Source organism: Mustela nivalis (genome assembly GCF_964662115.1).
Source record: "Mustela nivalis genome assembly, chromosome: 8".
In the NCBI taxonomy this organism is placed as follows: Eukaryota; Metazoa; Chordata; class Mammalia; order Carnivora; family Mustelidae; genus Mustela; species Mustela nivalis.
In genome coordinates this window covers 112,311,410-112,327,098 of record NC_139027.1, presented here as the reverse complement: position 1 = coordinate 112,327,098, position 15,689 = coordinate 112,311,410, and positions in this window count along the sequence as shown.

Below are 15,689 nucleotides of genomic sequence, written 5' to 3'. Positions count from 1 at the left end.
GAGAGATGGCATGGCCCCAAGCAAGACAATGGTCATGCTTATAGAAAGGAGGTTGTGAGTCTCAGTGTTAAGATAGAAGTAGGATCAAGAGGATTTGGCCTATGAAGGATCCAGAGGAGTCAAAGATTTAAGGCTTCACACTTGAATGACTTCGGAATTAACTTGAGGAACTTGGTATAGAAACAGGCTTGAGAGAGAGAATGATGAGTCTTTTGAGTATAAGGGTAAGGCATCTTGAGATCAAGAGCTAGATGGTTAGAGACAAAGATGGAGAGTCATCTCCATAGATATCAACAATGAAGTTATGAAAATACTAGATGTTGATGGACATTATTCAATATCTTTTCCTGAGTGTGATCCCAGCTGTACAGGCATTTTCCTGGGCTTTGTTGGTAAGCTTCCCTCCGTTGAGCATGCCTTTTGGCATGACTTTGTCCCTACAACTTAGACCCATCTCTGCTGAACTGAATTTCAACACCGGCATGATTTCTTAAAGCCTAATCCAACATCTGCTACTCACCGTGTGTTCTGACCTCCCTAGTATTTATCATGTCCTCAGTTCATTAAATCCATGAGCTGCAACTCCCATGTTGATAAAACTTAGAAATGCCTGTCAAAACATTTTCCAAAGAAAAAGGTCTCAGGTTTTTGTTTGCTTCTTTAGATTTGCAATTTAACTCTTTAAGTAAAACTTAGGGCTTAAGGATTTGAATGTATTATTTAAATACTTTCCATAAGTAGCATGTATTTTAATAATGCACTTCCAAAGAATATTCCAGGAAAATTGTAATGCCAAGAAAACATGAGAAACTCCTTCCCTGTATATATCACATTTTTCCTGCTTTCTACTCCTCTAGGAGACCTCATATGATCACACAGATGTTTCTTTAATATTCAGAGAGATATGAGGATAAGGTGATAAAGTTCTATAAGGAAGATCACCTGCCTTGAGGCCAGGCTTTAACACTTCGCAGTTATGCAATGTTTCACAAACCATGTGAGTTTTCTGAGTGGTATCTGAATAGTATGAGAATTCAGTAAGGTTCAGCATCATTATCTGAAAACTATGAAGAACTAGGAAATATAATATATTGTAACATTGGATAAAAGCATAATAGAAATAAAATATTCACCATAAAATTTAGAATATTAGAAGTGGCCCTTACTACAGTAACTTTACATGTATTTTTATGATTAGCTGAGTAATGCTTATAATCAGAATCAGATTGCTAGTTATGTGATGAAGAGTCTATATAAGCTTTTGCTGATTGGAACACTAGCAGCTAGCACTGCACTTACCATACATACAGTAGGTGCCAACAAAAACTTTTGAATGAATAGTTGAATACTTTGCACCCTGAATGTCATCATTAGTATGATAAAATGAACAATTTAAATTATGAAAACAATTTCTATGATGCAATACAGAGAGGGGGTGGTACAAATTGATACAAGGGGAATCTGGATAGGATTTATGGGTGAAAATGTGTGGTAGCAAATGAGGAAAGACAGAGATGTTTGAAACCCTGTTTTCCTTTGGTCCCACAGCTAAAATAAACCAGTACTTAATCAATTTTTTACTAAATAGTCTTTCTTGTGTCAAATGTTATACTCCCTTTCCTTTGTTTTGTCTGCTTCTATTAAAAAATATGTTCTTTAAAGAGTAAACAACACTCATACTTCTTCCCCTTTCCTATTATTCCTTGAAGTTGGATCTTTATCTACAGACTGTTACTGGATTTGCTCTAAGAGTTCACCAGCAGCTTTAGAGAACTTTGAGAACTTTCCTCCTGATGTGCATTTGACCATCTTGAATCTCACTTCCCCTTTGGCTTCTATCACAAATATTTCCCTCTTTTTTAACTTTCTTTGTCAAATATGCTTTTTGGCCACACCTACAACAACCTCAGATAGAGAGTTGTTCTAGAAGTCTTCAATCTCTTTTAAGTTTTAAGGAGTTTTTTAACCTTCCTCACTTGTATGGAGGAGGTTTCCATGGCTGCCTGGACATTTTTGACTTGGATATATTAATAATATCCCAAACCCACAAATGTGGGCTTGGGATCATCAAAAATGTTTCCAAAACTGAATTTATTCAAAGGTAACTCTATCATTCTTATATTTATCCATGATTTTCCTGTATTTACCTAAAGCTAAATCTATCAATTTCTTCAATTTTCCAGCCCCCCCCAGTTTAAAAATTACAGTTTATCCAAAGCCAATCAACTTCTTACATTTTTTTTCATTCTCACCCCCCCATGCTGATAAATGCAGTTTATACAAAGCTGACTTACATTTTTCTCACTCCCACTCCTCATACCACCTGTCTATACCGTTGGACTATGAAACTACCGTTCAGCACTCAAACTTGGCTCTAAATCAGTATCTCTCCAGGGCTCCTGGGTGGCTCAGTCAGTTGAGGATCTGACTCTTGGTTTCAGCTCAGGTCATGAGCTCAGCATCATGAGATTGAGCCCTGCAACAGACTCTGTGTTCAGCGGGGAGTTCGCTTGAGATTCTGTCTCTGCCCCTCCCCCCAATAAATAAATAAATAAATCTTCCCCAAAAATCAATCTCTCTGTTTCTCTCTCTCTTTGCCTCCCCCCTCCTCTCCCTGTTTCTCATTTTCCACACCCAGTAAGACTCTTCTCAGTTTTACTTCCTAGTGCCCATTATGTCACTCCCACTTTTCTCCTCCAACCATCATAGTCCTGGTTGCATTTGGCTTCATTATATTAATTCTGTCCTACTAGTCTACTTCTAGGTCATGTAATCCACTGCTGCCAAAAGGATCTTTCTATAATTTTCATCTGCATATGCCACTCCTCTCAGTTTCTAAAGTGAAAGGCCTTTTCTAACATTCATGATCTTTTAAAATAAGGATCCAAGCTGTCTTACAAATCTTTTTTATTTTTAACTTGTAAATGACATGATGTGTAATTCACATACCATGCAATTCACCCACTTAGAGTGTACAAGACAATGGTTTGTTAATATTTTCACAGAGTTGTACAACCTTCACCACAATCAATTTTAGAACAGGGGTATCACTTTTAAAAAGAAACCCCATATCTTTGTTGGTCATTCCTGCCTGCCTGATTGCCCTCACCCCACTCCCGTCTGTAGGGGACCTTTGTAACTATTTCCTATCTCTATATAGATTTTTCTATTGTGGACATTTTATATAAGTGGAATCCTTCATTATGTGGTTTTTCTTTCATTTAGCATAATGTTTTTAAGATTCATCCATGTTGTGGCATGGTTAAGTACTTCTTTTTATTGTAAAAAGAAAATTCACTGTATCTATTCATCAGTTGCTAATCTCCTTTTGCACTATTTTGTCCTCTTGTATTATGTTGTTCTCTTACTTTTGATCTTAAATTCCTTTTTCTCAACTAACTTGAGTTTTTTTGTACTGGAGAGTTGTACTGGTTGTTTAAATTTCTTAATTTCCAATAGGCTTTAAGACTGTTCTTTGCTCTTCCTTAGTTGTTGTATTTCTAGAATCAGATTTGTTTCCCATAAATACTCAATTCCATTCTATGGAAATGTGTTAGATTTACTGTTTCCAGTATTTTGAAACTTAGGCATGTAGGTGATATGCATTACCATTCTCTCTCTCTGTGGTACATAATACTTAGTATAAAGTACATATATATATATGTATATATGTGCATATATATACACACACATAGTTGTAGTATATATGTGTAATATACTATATGTTAACTATATATCATAGTAACTACATACTAGGCAATAGTATAGTTTATGCAAAAATGATATATATCTTATATATGGTTTCCATGATGTCTGTGTTTAGGGCTACAACCATATACTATATGGTCATTATGCCTATATAATTGATTCAATCACTGTTTTTTATACATGTAACCACATTATTATTTGCATCCTTGATGACAGATTGTCTGCATTGGTTATTTGGAATTCCTTTGAGCAAAGATTTGTCTAGTCTTTCTATTTATTTATTTAGATCAGTATGGTTATTGGATATTAATTTTTTTATATATTTTGGATTATAATTTGATGCTGATTTGACTTGTTTTTGCTCAAATTGTTCCGGCATTGGCCATTGACAGCTCTTTCAAATGATGTCTGTCCCCTATTGGCATTTCTCATCTTGTTTTCTTTTTGCTTGCTCTGAATTAAACAAGACAAAACCTGAAGAAAAAAAAAAAAAAAGATACAGATGTCTCCGACTGTAATCCAGTATCACAAAAATCATTCTGTCCCCTCCATTGTCTTGCTTGAATGTAACCTTTCACTCTAATAAACCCATAGTGACAAGCCACTCACTATGAATTTACTAAATTGTTTAATTTCTGTGTGTATGATATGTATAATGGCTTCATAATTTCTACCTCATACCCCCATGAGAAGCAGCTTTTACTAGAGTCTGGTATTCTCAGAGAGAGAATATATTCATTGTTGGAGTGGTAACCCAAAATAAAACTTAGTCTTCAGTATTTTAAAACCTATAGGAACAAGTCCTTCAAGAAACTCTAGGCTGTAATATATTAGACTTGTATTTTTTTAAGGGAAAAATTTAATTCATAAAAGTATAAAGGATATAAAAGGCATCAGAGGTAGATAAGACCCTGGAAAAAAATGGATTACTTTCTAACTTAGTGCAGTGCTGGCACTAACGGTACACCTGCAAGACCCATTTTATTAAATTGTTCATGGATGTAGAGTGTCTTCACTATGGTTCTTCCTAATCTGAAAGACCGCCATCACACAGGGTTTCAGGTCCTTATAAAATCAGAAGTGGGCAGGGGCCCCTGGGTGGCTCAGTGGATTAAGCCTCTGCCTTTGGCTCAGGTCATGATCTCAGGGTCCTGGGATCGAGCCCCACATTGGGCTCTCTGCTCAGCGGGGAGCCTGCTTCCCCCTCTCTTTCTGCCTGCCTCTCTGCCGACTTGTGATGTCTGTCAAGTAAATAAATTTTTAAAAAATCTTAAAAAAAAATCGGAAGTGGGCAACAAGCCCAGGGTGTCTGAGTTTGGGCCCATTTCCTCCTCCTAGGAAAGCTGTACAGATAAAGACAGTACATTAGGGGCTGGAGGACCAAGGAGAATGGGGAAGCCAGCCACACCACTGTAAGGGTTTACCTAAAGTCCTCATGATCCAAGAGCTATTTTTGATGGATCTTCCCAGGAGAGATACCCATTCAAAATAACTGGCAGGTTTTTGTTTTTGTTTTTAGCAAGTGGCAACCTACTTATAAATTCTTATTAAAAATATGTTACTTCTGCTAAGGAGGAAACCAAAATTGTCCCCTGTGAGAACACAACATCATTTTTTCTCTCTCTAGTTCCTTATTATGCTTCTTCTCTACATTCAATTACATATGGCCTGTAGTGTAGTTTCTTATCTATAATGTGGCTTATCTTTTTCTGATGCTCTTTGAGGATGAGGACTTGGTCTCATTGTTAGAATGCTTATTATGTAGTAGGTGATGAACAAACATTGCATGGAAAGCTCAACAACTTCATAGAAAGAATGATTCAACATTGTAGCTTTTAATTCACAGGTTTCTTCCTTGAAAGTGAATGCTTTCTTTGAGTTTATTTAGATAAATGGCTTTTCATCATGAACATTCATACTCATAAAAGCATGAAAAGCAAGAGGTAGTCTGAGCTATGATAGTATCCTTTGAGTCTCTGGAAGCTAAGTTACTCGTGCTTCTTGTAAGCTTTCTTTTTAATATCCTAGGATTCTTCATCATATTGTTGGGATTTGGTTATATTATTTAGAAGTTCTCACTGTCAAATAGCGGACCAGCAGTATCAGAGTCCATGTTAGGAGATTAAAAAAAGAAAACCACAGATTCATATTCCCAAAGTTTTAAAAGCAGCAGATTTGAGGTATAGCTTGGAAATCTGTCACTTTAAGATACTTCCGCAAGTGTTTCTGATGGGAGACACTGCCTCCCATCCTGGAATAGGTGGTTACAAACTCTCAAGACTGTATTCTTGCATTAACAAGAAGTGTCAGTCCTGAATCAAAAGTCATCTTCCACATGTGTGTTACATCAAAAGTCTGTTCACCACCAACCTCCCCTGGAGATCAAGTTTGGTTTGCCTTATCACTGGTTGTAGCAGCAGGCTGTATGGAAGCACAGACTGGCTGAAAAGCAAATTTATATTTGGAAACCGTATTAACAACATAGGTCAAAGAGAAAGCCATTTTCAACACAGACGAGTGATAAGCTTTCCATAGCATGGATTTTCAGGACTTCTCTTCTTTCAGTTAACAAAACTGACTGGTCAGTACTTAATAGCAAGTAAATCTGGGGTTTCCAGCATTTGGGGGAAGGTGATTTACTGCCTCATGCGCTCTACCTGTGTGCCCTGTGAAGCATAACCCAGCATCAAGAAACAGGCTGTTCCGACAAGCTCTTAGCCTCAGGGAACAGCGCCATCTGCTGATTACCTGGGACATAGTTTACACGAAAATGGTTGCATGTTTGGGAAAGTGGCAGACGTTAATTATGTATTTCCTGGCTTTCTTACCACTGCCGCTATAACACCCTGCTGCCAAGCGCCAGGGGTTCTTTCTGCTTATTGTCTAAAACGAGCCGCTATTAATTGGTGGGTGTTTTTGTTACTGAAGGGTGCACACCTCTCTTTGAGTGCCTTGGCTTTCACTAATTTGTATTTCAGTATATTTTTAAGCCTCTGGTAGACAACTCTGCCTATAGGTGCTCATTCATGAAGCTCTGCACTTGTGAGTATCAAGAGTCAGAGCTCTCCGTCAAGGCACAGCACCTTTTGCCCACAGCGCCTTTGCTAGTTTATGGAGAATGTTCTGAGGAATCTGGCTCCAGTGGGGCTGTGGGAAATTTCATTTCCTAAACAGTTTTTTTTAGGACTCAACAACAGCAATCCACAGAGTTACTGCTGCAATACTTGAAGTTCCCCTATGGGCCATTTCCTGCTGGAACAGGTCTAAGAGGGCAAAGCGGACCCCAGGGAAGCCCAATTTGGGTTGGGTTAAGTCCTTTAAGAAATGAGATGCTGTTTTTCCCGGTGGTAGATTATTTGTGTGTTTGTTTTAATGTTAGGGTCTCTTCCTTATGATATGTTCCCCAGGACCAGGAAAGGGAAATGTTAAAAAGCAATACAGAGTGCGTGCGTGTGTGTGTGTGTGTGTGCCTCTGTGTGTGCATGTGCGTGTACGTGCGTGCGTGTGTGCGTGCGTGTGTGGGTGTGTGTGTGTGTTCTAAACCAGGCCTTTGAAAGATAAACATTTGATGTAGGAAAATGTTGAAAGTAAGAAAGTCATAAGCAGGTTTCATTACATTTTTTCTAAAAATATTTGGCTTTCAAAATCAAACCCACTTAAAGTTTTCCTCCTTTTATTTTCTTTTCTTAGTCATTTCGACATATTGTAGGGGGTTCCACTGTGTCATAATAATGTTATTTTTATACAAGTTTTAATAGTGAAAATAAAGTCAGTGGACCCTATTGCCCTCTGTACAGCTGAAAGTGCATTTCTCTGCCCAGTTCTTCCCACACTCATGAAAAAATACCAGACTTAAAATTAAAGTTCAGCACTTAAGCTCTTGTGAGGTCCTGTAATATTTGATCACTGTTAAAAAAAAAAAAAGGTCTATGGCATATATTACAAATTATAGCGGGGAATAAGTGCAGATGGGACTAATTAGACTTTTCCAGTTTGATTTTACCATTTTCAAAATAACACATTTTATTTTTGAACTAAGTTTATTTTTTTCTGTATAACAGAAGTGGCATAAACACACTCCTGTGAAAACTCTATTTCTAGACTAGCACAACTTTGGGCCACCTAAATCCAAGTGCTTCAACTTAAAACTTGGCTAGTTTAAGTAGATCAAAATGTGATATTATTGTAATAATGGTTATTAATAAGAGTGCATTGCAAACATTTTTTGGCAATGTTTTTCATCTGTTATGTGCAGGAATTAATCCTAACAACAACAATGTGAGTTAGATACTATTACTTCTCCAGTGATGACATGGAGAGGCTAAATACTTTGCCTAGAGTGTGTATTTCTAGTAAATGGTGGATCAGGTAAAGATAGCGATAAAGACATAGATACAGATATGAGGGTAGGGCTGGGACTAGATCCCTTTGTATGCCCTGAGGATACTGCCTTAAATTCACCCTTGAGATGTCTCATTCATATCAACCTAGTTCTGGTCTTGAGATATCTATCAATATCTATCTATCCATCTATCTATCACCTATCTATCTATCTACATAGGCAGGTATAGATACGTATGTGGGTATGTGTGTGTAGTTACAGAAAGAGAACAAGAGAGAGGGAATTAATAAGGAGAGGGTGAATAATACAAAGAATAGTACTTTGCTCATTTGTCTTTCTGCCTGTGAGGTTCTTCTTCATTAACTTCTTGATTACTCATCTCCTGGAGACTGGTGATCAGATTTGGCTCTTGCTGGCCAAGAATTTTCAATTCCACAAGCTAGGTAACACACACACACACACACACACACATACACACTCTCACCCATGCACACACACACACACGCTAGTATCTTTAGTGTTCAGTACTAGAAAATGTTCCTTTTAGTAGTTGAGAACTGGAGCAAGTTCTTCCACTCTGGGGTGTGGAGGGAAGAGGAAAGGCTTTGGTAGAAGAGATAGCATCATGGACCATTCAGAAGGTGGAAATAGGAAAAGAATATTTCACTGAGATGGATGAGCTCATGGAACTCTGGGCAGGAACAGGGAAGTATGTGCGAAATACAGAAACCCTGTTCCGTATTTTCTCCCACTTCTCACCATTACTTAACCGTCTTTTTGCACCTCAGATGACTTACCTGTAACAAGGTTTCCCTCCCTTTCCTTTGGCGTGGGTTACTTTCAACATGACTAGTAATATAGCAGAGCATTCATGGGTTTCAGCTCTGGACAGATACTGCCTGTCGTAGCTGCTTTAAGGGAAGACGAGAAGGTGGGATAGGAGGCAGGAATAGGTCTTTGCAGCAAATAAAAAAGCAGAGAGTTTAAAGGGAGGTCAGTGGGAAGTGGAGGGCCATTAGCAGTCTCAAATGCTGCAGGAAGGGCAAGAAAGACAATGGCTGAGAAAAGACCTTTTCTGTATCAGATTATTCAATATGTGAGCCCAACGTGTGATTTTAAATATCCTAGTAATTCCATCAGAAAGACACAGATAAAGTTGGGTTTAAAAAAAATTTCATTTGGGGCACATGGGTGGATCATTTGTTTAAGTGTTTGACTCTTGATTTAGGCTCAGGTCATGATCTTAGGGTTACGGGGATCGAGCTCCCACACCAGGCTCTGCATTCAAGGGAATCTGCTTAGGATTCTTTCCCTCTCTTGAATAAGTAAATAAATCTTTAAAAAAAATAATGAATAAATTTCATTTAGCCCAATGTATAAAAAATATTTAGCATGTCACCAATATAAAAATTTACATTTTCCATTCCTGATTTCATAGTGTCTTTGAAGTCCAGCATATATTTTATACTCACAGCCCATCCCTATTCAACTGAAACCGATCATAGTTCCCTGCGGTTCATGGCAGGGATGGCACAGACTTAGACAACAGTAAGAAAGTGTAGGTAGAGAACTAGGACCAGAAGTCTGCTTCTAAAGAGTTAGGCTAGAATGGATGCTAAGGACCCAGGATCAGAGAGTGTTAGAGCTCAGATACTTAGAGGGTAAAGAACTGAGACCATTTTTTAAATTCCCATTTTAAGATAACTGAGATGAGCATACATTTCATGGAAAGAGTCAACACCTGAATAGTGAGAACTTGGAGATGTTGAGGAAGGAGTTACAAAGCAAGCATTTCACGCTGAGGGCGAGACCTAGAGGGCCTGGAAGTATGATAGCATTCTGTTCTGTGTTGGTGAACTGATGCTAAACTTCCAAAGGTCCTGCTTGGCTACAGTGTAGTCTGTTTCTCAGCTCTTGTCTTTGACAGGCCTGCTGCCCACACAAGTAAACTAGATGCCTTCCTGGAGGCGTAAATGTTTGCACCTCTTAAGGACACCAGTGGACAGATGAGAGTCTTTTTGGTGAGACTAGAAGAGAATTGGTTATAAATGTACAGGTTTTCTTCTGAAAACTCAATGGTTTAATGGGTGGGTTTTCATGAATTCCTAGATCTATTTGTCATTTATTAATCTATTCATTGTTCAATGTACAACATTTATTGAATTTCTACTAATTTTTTCTTGAAATTTCCAATCAGTGCATTAATTCTTTCATTCATCCACAAGCCTTCATTGAATTCCTTCACTCTCCTTTTCCGTGATTAGGAGCAACCCAAGGCAAATTATTACATGGGTGAAATTGATTTGGAGCATTTTTCCATCTTGCATTATGCACTCTGTAGGGCTGACTGGTCCCTTTTTGACCTTGCCTAAGAACCACATCATCTAAACACAGTGGTTCACCGCTACCATCAACACTGGCTCCATCATCTTTCCTACCACAACTCCACCACCATCAACAACAATTAAATGTCTGGTTCTATTCTAAACTCTATCTCTTACTAGAAGAAAAAAACATAGAGGAAATCAATATAAATGTTTCAATGATTTAATGCCCTTAACTTTTCTAGAAACATTGACATTATAAAAAGAGAATGGTTATTAATAAAAATGAATCTCTGTTAAAAAGTAAAGTGAGCGACAGTATCTTCTTCTCTAACTTATAGATACAGCTGAGTTGAATGTATTTTATAGTAAATACCCATATATCTACCACCTAGGTTCCTCAGATATTATTTTGTTATATTGCTATCTCAAGTATCTATCCATTTATTGTCTCTCTATTCTTTAATTGATCCATATTGTTTTCACATTTCAAAGTAAATTGCTTTATGCAGACATCAGTATACTTTTCCTTAAACTTCAGGAAGCACATTAAATAGATTTTGGTATTTCTTTTGAGATAAAGTTAAAATGCAATGCAATGCAATGGAATCCCCAGTGTATTTTGCTCAATTTTTGATAAATGCAAACAACCATGTAACCCACACCTCAATGAAGATAAAGATCATTACCTCCATCCCAGAAAGTCCTCTAGGGAAATCTCTCTTCTGATTTTTTTTCTACCCTAAGTTTATTCTAGAATTTTATATAAATAAGCCTTCTTTCACCCAATGTAGGGTTTTTGAGATTCAAATAATGTCATATATTTTAGACGGAGGTACTCCCAACTGTGCCAGTGATAACACTCCTGCTCTGGAATTTGCTTCTAGAGGAGCTCACACCTCCTCCTCCAGTTCTCCCTGCTCCTCTCCCTGTCTCCCTCTCAGTCTGCAACTGCTTTGTTTTTTAAATAATAAATCAAGTTCATTTTAAAGTTCTAAGGGTTGTTGCTTTTGTTTTGAATTCCTTCAAGGCTTGCATAACACCAGGGTGCTCACATATCAGAGAGAATGATTTTTTTATTCTGAATCATTTAATTAGTATTGGTAGTTTTTCCTTTTTGGATAACTCCATTTAGCATATAGAAAGATAATATGGAATGACTTACAAAGAAAGACACATAGGATAAAACTGTAAGCTGCTAGTTGATGTTGGGAGCATTAGGGGTCTGTTGATGTTCTGGTGTCCTCATGAGCCGATCAGCAGTATGCATCCTCTCAAAACCAAATAGGTTGTCACTTGTCTGTGGTCAGAATTGGCCAATATCTTGGATTAGGTAACGGGTGCTGCCAAGCTTCTATATAGATGTATGGAAGCATGGCATGGAGTCATTTCTCCCTGCTAACATGGGTTAGGGAAGGGCCATAAGAGTCATGCTGTCAGCCCAACATTGTGTCAAGGTCTGTCCTCAATGGCAAGAGATGACTTTGCACCTCATAGACCAACCAATGTCTTCATGATGTCTAACCTTCCCATATTGTGTTAGGTTACTGTATCAAGAAAAGCAAATCTTTCCATATTGTATAAGGGGAAATTTGGAGTAAGCAACTATTAAGAAACTTAACCTGTAGTCTCAAGAAGTGAAGGTAAAAAGTATTAGCAAGAATATTCAGGAGTTTTAAGCTTGATCTTTTCTTGAGCATCTTGTTTTCTATTGAATCTAATTATCACAGATCCAAGATTATATTTTACAAAAGGATTTAGAGACATATTTTAAATGTTATATGTGTATATATTTATATATTTTCATTTTTTTCTTCTTGTAATTTGTTGGCATGAAATAAAAGATTATCATAAGAATATCTTTCATTTAAGGTAAGAGCAGGTGTCTTTGTTTTCTTTCTTGATCTCCTCTTTCAGATCAGACAGAGTTTCACTGGAGTGAAATCATAGCTTGATTAGTCATATCTTAACATTAGAAATGGCCATGTCCCTGTGGGTGGCTAGAAAGAATGGAGGTTATGCTGAAAGCCTAAACCTCAGACTTGTGGGTATTTTCTCCTCCATGTTAAAAAAAATACCAGAAAGGAAAGATTTAACTCACTAGTTATTTTGAGAAAATCAATTTCCATAAATACATTTAATTGCTCACTCATAAATTTATATTTCCCTTTCCTTCACTGCATAATTGGTTTCCTGCATTCAGTTTAGCTCCATGCTTCGTGTTTTCATAAGAGTTTTAGTCTTGATATTTGTCTGGTCAAGCCATTCTTCTACTGAAAGAGCTGGTAGCTTTTCATTGCCTGAAAGATGAAATCCAAAATTCTTAGTGTGCTATTCAAGGATTTTCAAAAGTTGGTCCCGAACTGTTTTTCTAGCTTTATCTTCCCCAGGGATTCCTTCCCAATTTCCTTCCTTTTCTTATCCAGTTCCCACAATTTTTGCTTTCTTTGTTATCCTATATGCATAAAATTTGGGAGGGGGTGGGGAGGTACAATTGTAATTGTACAAATGTACAAATGTAAGTGTAAATCCCTACATTTAGATGAGTATGTGCCTGTCCACCTATGTTACCAGCAACTTCTTTGTTGGAAGATAATCTCTAATCAGCCTCTCGCTTGTTTTTTTAATTTTTATTTATTTACTTAAGATTTACTTTTTTTAAAAGATTTTATTTATTTATTTGACAGATGGACAGAAATAAAGCACAGGTAAGCAGAGTGGCAGGCAGAGGGAGAGGGAGATGCAGGCTCCCCACTGAGCCCATGCTGGGCTCAATCCCAGGACCCCGGGATTATGACCTGAGCCAAAGGCAGCCACTCAACCAACTGAGCTACCCAGGTGCCCCAAGATTTATTGTTTTTTAAGATTTTATTTATTTGACACAGAGAGAGAGAGATAGCCAAAGAGAGTGCACAAGCAGGGGGAGAGGCAGGCCAAGGGAGAGGGAGAAGCAGAGTCCCTGATGAGCATGAAGCCCAACTCAGGGCTCAATCCCAGGAGCCTGGGATCAGGACCTGAGCCAAAGACAGATGCTTAACTAATTGAACCACCCAGACTTATCTCACTTATTTCTTTAGACTTTAAAAAAAATCATAGTAAAATATACATAATATAAAATTTACCATCTTAGCCATTTTTAAATATACAGTTAAGTGACATTAAGTACATTCACATTGCCTTACAACTACCATCACCATCCATCTCTGGAATTTTGCATCATTCCAAACTGAAACTCTATCTCCATTAAACAATGATTCCCCATTCCCCCCACTCCAGCCCCTGTAGCCTTCATTATACTTTCTGTCACTATGAATTTGACCACAGTAGGTGTGTCATATAATGGGTATCATGCAATATTTGTCCTTTTGTGTTTGGCTTAAATTTTACTTAGTGCAATGTCTTCAGGGTTCATCTATGTTATAGCATTTGTCAGAATTTCCTTTCTTTTTAAGGATCAGAAATGTTTTATTGGATGGATATAACACATTTTGTTTATCCATTTATCTGTTGATAGTAATTAGAATAGCTTCCACATTAGGGCTATTATGAATAATACTGTTATGAACACTGATGTGCAAATATTTGAGTCTCTTCTTTCAATTATCTTGTGTGTATATTCAGAATGGAATTGCTGGGTCAAATGGCACTTAAATGTTTAATTTTTTTTTTTTTTAAGAACTACCATACTGTTTCACCAGTGACTATGTCTACATACTGTTTCTACAATTTTACCTTCCTGCCAAAATGCAGATTTCTTCACATCCATGCCAACACGTTTTTTTTTTTTCTTCTGGTTTTCTGTCCTGTTTTGTTTTATAATAAACATTTGAATGGTGTCATATAGTATCTGATTATGGTTTTATCCGCTTTTCCCTAATGATTAGTGATTTTATGTGCCTACGGGCAATTTTTGTATCTTCTTTGAAGAAATATCTATTTGTGTTTTTGCCCATTTTTTTCAGTTGAGTTGTTTGCTTTTTTGTTGTTGAATTTTGAGAGTTTTGTAGTTAATCATCTCATGTATCATGAGATACATGATTTGCAAATATTCTCTCCCATTCTGTTAGTCACTTTTTTAAATCTGTTGATAATGTCCTTTGATTTAAAAGAGTTGTTAGTTTTTATGAAGTCTAATTTATTTTCTTTTGTTTCCATGCTTTGGTGTCATTTCCAAGAAATCATTTTTGCATCCTTTGTCATGAAATTTCCTTCTATATTTTCTTCTAAAAGTTGTATGGTTTTAGATTATACTTTTAGATTTTTGATCCATTTTCAGTTATTTTTTTTAATAGGGTATAAAGTAAGGGTGCAACTTCATTCTTTTGCATGTAGACATCCAGTTTTCCCAAGACCACTGTTGAAAGATGGTCCTTTACCCCATTAAATGGCCTTTAGGACTCTTGATGAAAATTACTTGATCACATAGACAAAGGTTTACTTCTGGGCTCTCTCTCCTATTCCATTGGTCATATGTCTGTCTTCATGTGAGCATCACACTGTTTTGATTGCTATAGGTTTTTAGTAAATTTTGAAATCAAGAAGTGTCTGTCCTCCAACCTTGTTCTTCTTTTACAAGACTCTTTTGGTTATTGGGGGATCCTTTGAGATTCCATTTGAATTTTAGGATGCGTTTTTCTATTTCCTGAAAAAAAATTGTTGTTGAGCTTTATATAAGAATGAAATTGAATCTGCTGATTGCTTTGTGTAGTACTGACATCCTAAAAACATTGCCTTCTAATCCATGAGCATGGGATGCTTTTTCATTTATGTCTTCTTTAAATTATTTTAAAAATGTTTTATAATTTTCTAAGTCTTTCACCTCCTTAGTAAGTTAATTCTTAAAAGTATTTTATTCTTTCTGATGTTATTGCAAATTCTTTTCTTAATTTCATTTTTAATTGTTCATTGTCAGTATAAAAAAATGCACCTGATTTTTATTTGTTGGTTTTATATCCTGCTACCTTGTTGAATTTGTTTATTAGTTCTAACAGTTGTGTGTGTGTGTGTGTGTGTGTGTGTTTAATCTTTGTGGTTTTCTACATATAAAATCATGTAATCTATGAACAAAGGTAATTTTACTTCTTCCTTCACAATTTGTATGTCATTCGTTTCTTTTCCTTGCCTAATTATTCTGGCTATGTTAACTAGAAGTGGTAAAAGTAGCCATCCATATTTTCTTTTAACTTAGGTTAGAGGAAAAGCTTCCAGTTTTTCAACATTGAATATAATGTTAGCTGTGAGCTTTTCATATATGTCCTTTATTATGTTGAGATAGTTTCTTTCTATTCCCAATTTGTTGATCTTCTTTTTTAATC